This window comes from Rhinolophus sinicus, chromosome 6 (assembly GCF_057876585.1).
Source record: "Rhinolophus sinicus isolate RSI-liver-muscle chromosome 6, RSI-T2T, whole genome shotgun sequence".
Taxonomy (NCBI): domain Eukaryota; kingdom Metazoa; phylum Chordata; class Mammalia; order Chiroptera; family Rhinolophidae; genus Rhinolophus; species Rhinolophus sinicus.
The window spans coordinates 35820773-35831683 of NC_142506.1; the positions used below are offsets into that span (position 1 = coordinate 35820773).

At 37.6% G+C, this 10911-nt stretch overlaps 1 non-coding gene across 1 annotated transcript; it reads left to right on the forward strand.

Moving 5' to 3' along the window:
- Positions 1 to 401: 401 nt before the first annotated feature.
- On the forward strand, positions 402 to 525 carry LOC141567965 (small nucleolar RNA SNORA32). The gene has a single exon (XR_012491009.1). It is a non-coding gene; the product is annotated as a small nucleolar RNA SNORA32 (small nucleolar RNA).
- Positions 526 to 10911: the final 10386 nt, after the last annotated feature.

The window sequence follows — 10911 nt, forward strand, 5'->3', positions numbered from 1 at the left end:
CATAGCTGGACGTGTTGAGAAAGAGGAGGGGATTCAACAAAGTTTAGACACATGTTATTTTTTCCTAAAAAGCTGAGGATTGCAAACTCCTAGGTCTTCTGTTATTGAAACCCAGTACAACATGATGATAGTCACTTCTAGTTTTGAAGCTTCCATTGCTCATAAATTAAAGGAAAAAAAAAGTTCTTTTCATTTTTACAACTCACTATTTAGAGGTTGCATTCTTGGTCAAAAATCTAACTTTTCGTTTAACAATAAATAACTCTTAGAGTGGCAAGAAAGAGAAAAATGCACTTTGAATCTCTACCTGCTACTGATCTTTGTTCCACAGCCCTCAGCTTCTCTAAGATTAAACAATGTAAGTTTAATAATCCTTGGTATTTAAAATATATATATTTAGATAGTCATTACCAAGGCTTTTAGAATGCAGTTTCTCATTTGCCATGGACAGGAATACAACACATTTTTCCCACCCTAGGTTTTCTTTCTGCTATTTTGCTACCACTCAGCTTATGGGAAACATTTTATTAAAAGATATTTTTTAATTAAAAAATAATAAGAAGTCATCAAAATAGCGGCGTGAGGTGAGACTCTGTAAATCTCACCTGGAATTTACAACTAATCGAGCAACTATAACTCCACAAAGGACTCCCTGCACAGCAGACAGGCAAGACAAAGAGGCCCACTACAGAACTCACTTAAAGGTGGGCGAATCGCGCCAGTGGGAGAGGAGGGAAGGGAGAAGTACAGAGACAGAGCCCCATGGGTGCAGAACGCAGACCTAGCTCAGTGCTCCGAGCTCGCTGCATCCCAGAAATACCGCAGCTGCGGGAGAGGAGAGGGGAGAACTCAGACTGCTAGAGATCCGTTTATGGCCCACAGGGCTGAGGGGACAGGATATAACATGGCTGAACCCAACACTCACAGCAGAGACCTCGGAGAAAAGACTGAGGGAAGAAGTCTGAACAGTGGTTTAATCCCTCATTGCCAAGCAGAGAATGGAAGCCTTAGGCACTGAGACTAGCTGCCCCCTCCCTACCCACCCAGGACTTTCTCTGCCCCCACCTGCCCAGTGCCAGAAGCAGAACACTAGCAGAGTCCAATCAAAAGAAGAGAATATTTGCTGTTCTGAGAACTGTGGACCCCAGATACAGATTCGCAAGCCAGCTAGTTCCGGCAAAGGGGAGGGAGCTGTGGAAACAGGACCGGTTGTGGTGGTGGTCGCCCCGATTGCTCTGGACCAACTCTCACAAATCACCCCCACCTGTACCCCATATCTGGGGGGATCCCTGCAGGAGTAAACAAAACTACTGAAACACACAGGGTCTGAATCTTGTGCATGAAGAGCTTTGGAACTCCAAAAGCTCTCCACAAACCTACACGGACAGTGGACCCTGTGACCAAGGTGAACTATTAACAGAGAAGTCCATCTACCAGGGAATCCACCCATTGTGTGAGAAGCTGGAATAGTGCAGAGAAAACATAGCACTACCGTGTGAGAGAGAAAAAAAGGCTGCAGTCAGAGAGAAAATAAAACATTCTACCAACAAGAAAAGAAGAACTGGAAAACAAAAGAAAGACATCTTCCTATCAACCTGTTGCAGAAGCCATTCCTATAGATGTCTAAGAAGAGAAATAATAAATCAGTAATTGCCATGAATAACCAAGGAAACAAGACAACTCAGAAAGAAAATGAAGAGTCTCCAGAAAAGGAACTTAAAGATATGGAAATATGTGACTTAAATGACAGAGAATTCAAGATTGCAGATCTGAAAAAACTCAACGAGATGCAAGAAAACACAGAAAGGCAGTTTAATGAACTCAGAAACACAATCAAATAAAACATGAGCATTTTATGAAAGACATTGAAATTTATCAAGAACCAAATAGAATTTCTGGACATTAAGAACTCAATAGAAGAAATTAAGAATGAAATAGCCAGCTTAGGTAGTAGACTTGACCAGCTGGAGGAAAGAATCAGTGACATCGAAGACAGAAGCCTGGAAATGACACAGATGGATGAAGAAAGAGACTTGAGACATAAAAGAAATGAAAGAACTTTACAAGAATTTTCTGATTCCATCAGAAAGAGCAATGTAAGAATAATGGACATACCAGAAGGAGAAGAAAGAGAGAAGGGAACAGAGAATATATTCAAACAAATTGTTGATGAGAACTTCCCAAACTTGTGGACAAAACTGGATCCTCGAATCCAAGAAGTAAACAGAACACCTAATTACCTCAATCCCAACCGGCCTTCTCCATGGCACATTATATTGAAGCTCTCTAATATAAACGACAAAGAAAGACTCCTCAAGGAAGACAGGGAAAAGAAGACGGTAACTTACAAACAAATCCCATTAGATTATCATCAGATTTTTCAGCAAAAACTTTACAAGCCAGGAGGGAGTGGAACCAAATATTCAAACAATGGAAAGAGACAAATAATTACGTAAGAATAATATATCCAGCAAAGATATCCTTTAGACATGAAGGAGGAATAAAGACCTTTCCAGACATACAGAAGCTCAGGGAATTTTCTAATACACGACCTGTATTATAAGAAATATTGAAGGAAGCTATTCGACCACAATCAACAGAGACAACTGTGGCAAACAAAATATAAAAAGGATGAGAGTAAAGGCCTGAAAAGGAATATGGGAATGGAGAAAGTAAGCGTGCTGAAGAAAATGGAATACTCTAAATATCAAACTTTCTTTTACATAAACTTATGGGTAACCACCCATAAAAAATCCAGAACTGAAATATATACTGTAATAAAAGAAGAAACAGAGGGAAACATCATAGAATACCACCACACAGAGATAAGATACAACAGCAAAAGTCAAAGAAACAATGGAAACACAACCTTACCAGAAAGCTAAACATAGAATGACAAGAAATTCTCACATATCAATGATCACCCTAAATGTAAATGGACTGAACTCACCAATAAAAAGGCACAGAGTGGCAGATTGGATCAAAAACTAAACCCAACCATATGCTGACTCCAAGAGACACTTCTCAGCTACAAGGACAAGCATAGACTCAAAGTGAAAGGGTGTAAACTGGCACTCCAAGCAAATGGTATCCAGAGATAATCGGGAGTAGCCATGCTGATATCAGATGAAACAGACTTCAGGGTAAAAAAGGTAACAAGAAACAAAGATGGACATTTCATAACAGTAAACAGGACTATACAATAAGAAGATATAAAAGTCATCAATATTTATGCCCCCAATCAGGGAGCACCAAAATATACCAACCTACTACTAACAGAACTAAAGAGAGAAATTGACCAAAACACAATTATACTAGGGGACTTAAATACATCATTGACAGCTATGGATATATCATCCAAACAGAAAATAAATAACGATACAGCAGCCCTAAATGACACATTAGATGAAATGGACATAATTGACATATATAGAGCAATTCATCCTAAAACATCAGACTACACATTTCTTTCTAGTGTACATGGAACATTCTCAAGGACAGACCATATATTGGGACATAAAACTAGCCTCAGCAAATTTAAGAAGATTGAAATCATACCAAGAATATTCTCTGATCACAAGGCTTTGAAATTGGATATCAACTGCAAAAAGAAAGTAGGAAAAAACACAAATACATGAGATTAAACAACATACTTTTAAAGAACGACTGTGTCAAAGAAGAAATTAGAGGAGAGATTAAAAGATACATAGAAACAAATGACAATGAAAATACATCCTACCAAAATTTTTGGGATGGAGCGAAAGCAGTTTTAACAGGGAAATTTATATCATTACAGACCTATCTCAAGAATCAAGAAAAATCCCAAACAAATAACCTCACATTATACCTTAAAGAACAACAACAAAAAAAGAACAAATGAAACCCAAGGTCAGTAGAAGAAAGGAAATAACAAAAATCAGAGCAGAACTAAATGAAATAGAGAACAAAAAGACAATAGAAAAAATTAATCTGACAAAGAGCTGGTTCTTTGAAAAGATTAACAAAATTGACAAACCCTTGGTTAGATTCACTAAGATAAATAGGGAGAAGATACTAATTAACAAAATCAGAAGTGAAAAAGGGGAAGTTATCATGGATGCCACAGTATAGAAAGGATCGTCCAAGAATACTATGAAGGACTATATGCCACCAAATTCAATAACCTACAAGAATTAGACAAGTTCTCAGAAACACATAGCCTTCCTAGTCTGAACCATAAAGAACTGGAAAATCTAAACAGTTGATCACTAGTAACGAAATTGAATCAGTCATCCAAAACCTTCCCAAAAGCAAAATTCCTGGACCAGATGGCTTCAGTAGTGAATTCTACCAAACTTTCAAAGAGCATCTAATACGAATCCTGCTCAAACTCTTCCAAAAAAATTGAAGAAGAGACAGTACTCCCTAACTCATGTTATGAGGCCAACGTTACCCTGATACCAAAACCTGGTAAGGACAACACTAAAAAAGAAAACTACAGACCAATATCTCTGATGAATACAGATTCAAAAATCCTAAAAAAATTCTAGCAAATCGAATACAACAATGCATTAAAAAGATTTTTCTTCACGACAAAGTGGGCCTCATTTCCGGGTCACAAGGATGATTCAACATCTGCAAATCCATCAATGTGATATATCACATAAAGAAAATAAAGGAGAGAAATCATATGATTATATCAATTGATGCAGAAAAAGCATTTGACAAGATACAACATCCATTTATGATTAAAACACTTAATAAAATAGGTATAGAAGGAAAATACCTCACATAATAAAGGCCATATATGACAAATCCTCAGCTAATCCCATAACTAATGGTGAAAAACTGAAGCCCTTTGCTCTACGTTTCGGAACATGATAGGGCTGTCCTCTGTCACCTCTGCTTTTCAACATAGTGTTGGAAGTCCTTGCCAGAGCAGTCAGGCAAGAGAAAGAAATAACAGGCATCCAAATTGGGAATGAAGAAGTTAAATTGTCACTCTTCGCAGATGACATGTTGCTATATATAGAAAACCCTAAAAACACCACCAAAAAGCTGTTAGAAACAATCAATGAATACAGTAATGTTGTGGGCTACAAAATCAATGTACAAAAGTTCATTGCATTCCTGTATACTAACAATGAAATCTCAGAAAAAGAAAGACAAAAAACAATTCCTTTTGCAATTGCAGCAAAAAAGAATAAAATAATTAGGAGTAAACTTAACCAAGGATGTGAAAGACCTGTATGCTGAAAAGTGTAAGACATTTTTAAAAGAAATTGAAGAAGACACAAAGAAATGGAAAGATGTTCCATGCTCATTGATTGGAAGAATCAACATAGTTAAAATGGCCATATTACCCAAAGAAATACACAGTTTTAATGCAATCCCCAACAAAATACCAATGGCATTTTTTAAAGAAATGGAACAAAAAATCATCAGATTTGTTTTGAACCTTAAAAGACCCTGACAGCCAAAGCAATCTTAAGAATAAAGAACAATACTGGAGGTATCACACTCCCTGACTTTAGCTTGTACTACAGAACTATAATAATTAAAACAGCATGGTATTGGTAGAAAAACAGACACATATACCAATAGAATAGAATTTAGAACCCAGAAATAAAACCACATAAATATAGACAGATAATTTTTGACAAAGAAGCAAAAGACATACAATAGAGAAAAGACAGCCTCTTCCATAAATGGTGCTGGGAGAATTGGAAAGCCACGTGCCAAAGAATGAAACTGGACTGCTATCTGTCACCATGTACCAAAATTAATTCAAAAGGGATCAAAGACTTAAGCATAAGATCTGAAACAATAAACTGCATAGAAGAAAACATAGGTACTAAACTTATGGACCTTGGGTTCAAAGAGCATTTTATGAATTTGACTCCAAAGCAAGGGAAGTAAAAGCTGAAATAAACGAATGGGACTATATGAAACTTAAAAACTTCTGCACAGCAAAAGAAACCGTCGACAAAATAAAGAGGCAACCAACTGAATGGGAGAATTTTTTGCAAACAGTGCTTCCGATAAGGAGCTAATATCCAAAATATAGAAGGAACTCATGAAACTCAACAACAAAAGAACAAACAACCCAATTGAAAAATGGGCAGAGGACCTGAAGAGACTTTTCTCCAAAGAGGACATACAAATGGCAAATAAACATATGAAAAAATGCTCAATATCATTAATCATCAGAGAAATGCAAATAAAAACTACAATGAGATATCACCTCACCCCAGTCAGAATGGCTATCATCAACAAGACAAATAAATAGTCACAAGTGTTGGAGAGGCTGTGGAGAAAAAGGAACCCTCATACACTGTTGGTGGGAATGCAGACTGGTGCAGCCGTTACGGAAGGCAGTGTGGAGGTTCCTCAAAAAATTACTAATAGAATTATTGTATGATCCAGCAATCCCTCTCCTGGGTGTCTACCCAAAAAATCTGAAAGCATTTATCCATAAAGACATGTGTGCTCCAATGTTCATTGCAGCTTTATTTACGGTGGCCCAGACATGGAAACAACCAAAATACCAAAATGTCCTTCGATAGATGAATGGATAAAGAAGTGGTGGTATATATACACAATGGAATACTATTTGGCGGTAAAAAAAGATGAAATAGGGCCATTTGTGACAACATGGATGGATCTTGAGATTAGAATGCTAAGCTAAATAAGTCAGACAGGAAAAATAGAGAACCACATGATTTCACTGATATGTGGTATATAAACCAAAAACAACAAAAGAACAAGACAAACAAATGAGAAACAAAAACTCATAGACACAGACAATAGTTTCGTTGTTACCAGAGAGTAATGGGGTGGGGGGTGGGAGAAGAGGTTAAGGGGGATCAAATATATGGTGATGTGAGGAAAACTGACTCTGGGTGGTGAACACACAATGGGATTTATAGATGATGTAATACAAAATTGTACACCTGAAATCTATGTAATTTTACTAACAATTTTCACCCCAATAAATTTAAAAATAAATAAAAAATTTAAAAAGGTAAACTAAAAAAAATTAAAATAAAATAAGCTATATACGTATTAATATAATCAATTATCTTGAATTTGATCCCAATTTTAATTTTCTTCAAATAAACATATACATCACGAAGTAGTATAGCTATTTTTAAAAAAGTTCCCTCAATCACTGTACCAGAGTGTGTGTGTGTGTGTGTGTGTGTGTGTATACATTCATGCCAATCAGGAAATCAAAATTCTTTTTCATTTTTTAAATCAATCAAAACATTTTACTAGGTGTAGCTTTCCAAAACTTTGTGTAGAAATTATGACTTCACTTTTGTAATTTTTCTCGGCAATATTTCTGGAGCAAATCAATCAAATGCAACGTTTCTTTGGAAACACACTTAAAAAAATAACTCCTTCCACTGAAATAGAGACCCCACTTGTCTGCAGAATGACATGTGACCTCTCCAATCTACAATGAGATATTTAATGATTATTTGGCAAAATATTCATTTTTATCAATAATAGGAGGCTTTGATCAGTGGTTCGTTACATATGTGAAATAATTCATTTCCTATATTCCAAATGCTCAGGTACAAATAGGTCTGAATATCCAGAATAGATGGGTCATAAAGAGAAGAGCACATTTAGGGTCATATTTTTATTCAAGGTAACAATCTAAGAGTATTCCTACATTTGACAAATTAGGTTTGAGCCCAAAGTGGAATGAAAAAGGTAAGGAAATTAAACTTGTTAAATTTTTGTAATTGTTGTAATGGGAAGTGACATCTCATAAACTTGTCTAGGAAGAAAACCCTGCCCTCTTGTAATAAAGTCAATATGTGCAGAGAAATGGCATGAGGGCCAAATTAGGGGTGGATCTGCCTTCTTTGAAAGAAATACCAGGCACCTTTGGTCAGGGCTAACCTCATAAATGGGCCTGGGTGGTAGTTACCCAACTTGTGTGTTTTGAATATTCTGGTAATGCTGTCCTTCTCAAAATGTCTCTCCAAGCTCTGTTACTGATACTTGAAATTCCACCATTAGAAGTTTATTCTCCTCCTTTAATGTTTTCTATCATGCTAAAATGTAAATGATGCAGACAGGAGCTTGTCGTAATTTCTGTCTCCATGGTGATGAGTTTTTAATTGAAGAGGTAAATAAAGTTTGAAATGACCATCTGTAGTGGGAAATGCTAGTAAGGAAAGAAGGCCCTGAAAGATGCAGAAATGCACTGGGAAATGTGGGAGGACACAGGAAAAGAAGGGAAGGCACTGGGAGACAGGTAAAGGAACAGTCATGAAGTCAGTGGAAAGCTTCACTGACTCAATTTAAATGGAGGGGTTTCTTTCCATCACCATCTATTGGATCCTCTTTACCCTCATCTACCACCGCCTTCCCCCTGACTGGCTGGTAAACACACAATGTGATATATAGATAATGTGTTACAGAATTATACACCTGAAATCTATGTAATTTTACTAACAATTGTCACCCCAATAAATTTAATAAAATAAAATTTAAAAAAAAATACACTGAAAAAAAAAAGATATATATAATAAATGGAGGGTTTTTTGTCTTTATTTTTTAATTAAATTTATTGGGGTGACAATGGTTAGTAAATGGAGTTTTAATTATCCTGAGGCAGAGCTGTATGGGGGGAAATGTTGATGGCTAGGTCCAAACTCTGCTTAGAATAGCTAGGCAAATACACAGAAAAAAGGACAGATAAGGTATTCTCAAACAGAAAATGAACTATAAATTAGCTAAGGAAACAAACCATCTTTAGATTTGAAAATATGATCCTCAAAGAGTCATTACCTATATATGCCTCTAACTGAAGCATTTGTTTTTCTGTTTCGACAACATGGTTGAATGGTAGGAAATCCGACTGCAATTCTTTAAGAGGAAGGTCCAAGAGAAGAAACATAAGTATTTCTCAAAGTGTGTTCCATGGAATAGTTGAATGAATTGATGTTAAAATAATGGGGAGGGGGTGAGGGTCTTTGGATAAGTGAGTTTGAGAAAAGCTTTATACTATGGGTTTCTCTTACAGAGTTAAAACGTGTGTGGCAGAGACTACTATGTGTTTACTAAAATCCATTTCCTTCTTCAACAGATCACATTTCCCATCATTTATTACAGTTAAGTATGGCCATGTGATTGAGTTCTGGTCAATGGGATGTGACATCTGGGTGGAAGTCATGTGCACCACTTTCTGACTTGACCCATGAAAACCTTCCATGCACTGTCTTCCGTGCTCTTTGTCCCTTCTAACTATCTGGGATGGAAATAAACATGGGGTGATTTGGGAAGCTACACATCGAAGATGATGAAATTCTGATGGACTGTGCTTGGCTTTATGAATTACTTTTTGGAGAGAGACACCCAGTCAAGGACTGTACTTGTAGCACTGGATCAGGTCATGAGCCAGATTTTACTATGTTAAACCACTGAGATTTCAGTGTTTTCTTCTATTGCAACAGTATTTATCCTAACTAATAAAGTGTTTTACATTTTAAATGTCTGAAACGTATTTCAGTTAAAAATCATGTTAACTTTTATTAAACCCAGTTTTTTCCTACTGATTTGACCACAGAGCCTTTATGTTTTTGTTTTGTTTTTAACTTAACAACTATTAGCTAGTAGAACTAGTTTTCTAGTTTGGAGAAGACTGCAATGTTCTTTTCTTTACTCCCCTACCCTTCTGTAAGTTCATTCTAGCCAAGAGAGGAAAGGACTAGGAAACAAGTTGTGGCCAGGACTATGAGGATGTACAGCACCAGGGATTTTAATTATAAAGTCACCCACAGAGCTATGCTAGATAAATACAGATATTTCAACACAGAATTAAACAGATAAGCTCACAGAACCAAAGTTTGTTCTCTGAGGCTCTAAGTAAAAGGAGGGAAAGACCAAGAATCATACATAGCAGCTAAGAATGACTAAGAAGTGACCAATGTGGTGACAGGTTCTCATTTTTTTTCAAATTTACATTTTCCATTTTCATATAAGAGACTGCCATATAGGAATATTAATTACTAATAATGGCCTGGTTCAGCAATTTTAATAGACATATATCTTGATCTTATATCAGTTAGGACTCTATCAGAAAGACCAACTCAAACTGACTTAAAACATAAAGGAGATTTATTGGTCTCAAAGGCAGGGCAAGTCTCAGGACTGGAATGACCCAACATCTCTGATGTCCTCAGGGATTGGCTTCTTTTTGTCCCTCTGTTCTTCCTGTGAAATCAGCAGCATCTTCAGTATGCTTTCTCTTGTGGTAGCAAGAACTGCAGCAGTTCTAGGGTTTCCATCCATACATCACAGGAGAAAAAAAACCTCCACTCACATTTTGGTGATCTACATCTCTTCTTGCACCTGCACAAATATGTTTTCAGGAAAATGCCATATATATGCAGTTTCATTTCCACAGTTTCAGTTTCCCACAGTCAATGTGGGGACAGAGCCCCAGAAAGTAGTTTACAGGCTCTCGGCCTCACATGGAGGGGTGCTGGCTCGGGTAGTGGATGGCCGTCGGCTGTGGCTGATTGGCCGTTGGCTGTGGCCAGTTGGCCAATTGACCGCTAGTATAACTGCTGCAGCTACGGAGGAAAGCCGAGGATTGCCGAGGAGAGCCGAGAAAAGCTGAGGATTGCCGAGGAGAGCGGAAGAGAGTACAGGAACAGAGAGTCGAGGAGAGTGGAGGAGAGTCGTCAGTCGGTTGGCAGAAAGGCTGACGGCAGGTCGCGCATCCGGTGGGCCCAGCCTCCAGTGACACCATAGTGGTATGACTCCCCTACCTATGGCTCCGTGGGTGTTCCTTTTTGGCCTCACCATATCCTGCATTCTTATGTGGGGAGCGGGACCAGAGACCCCGCAGGCCACCCCGCACGACAAATGGCGCAGCGAGCAGGGTACGGTGCCGGCCAAAACCTACCG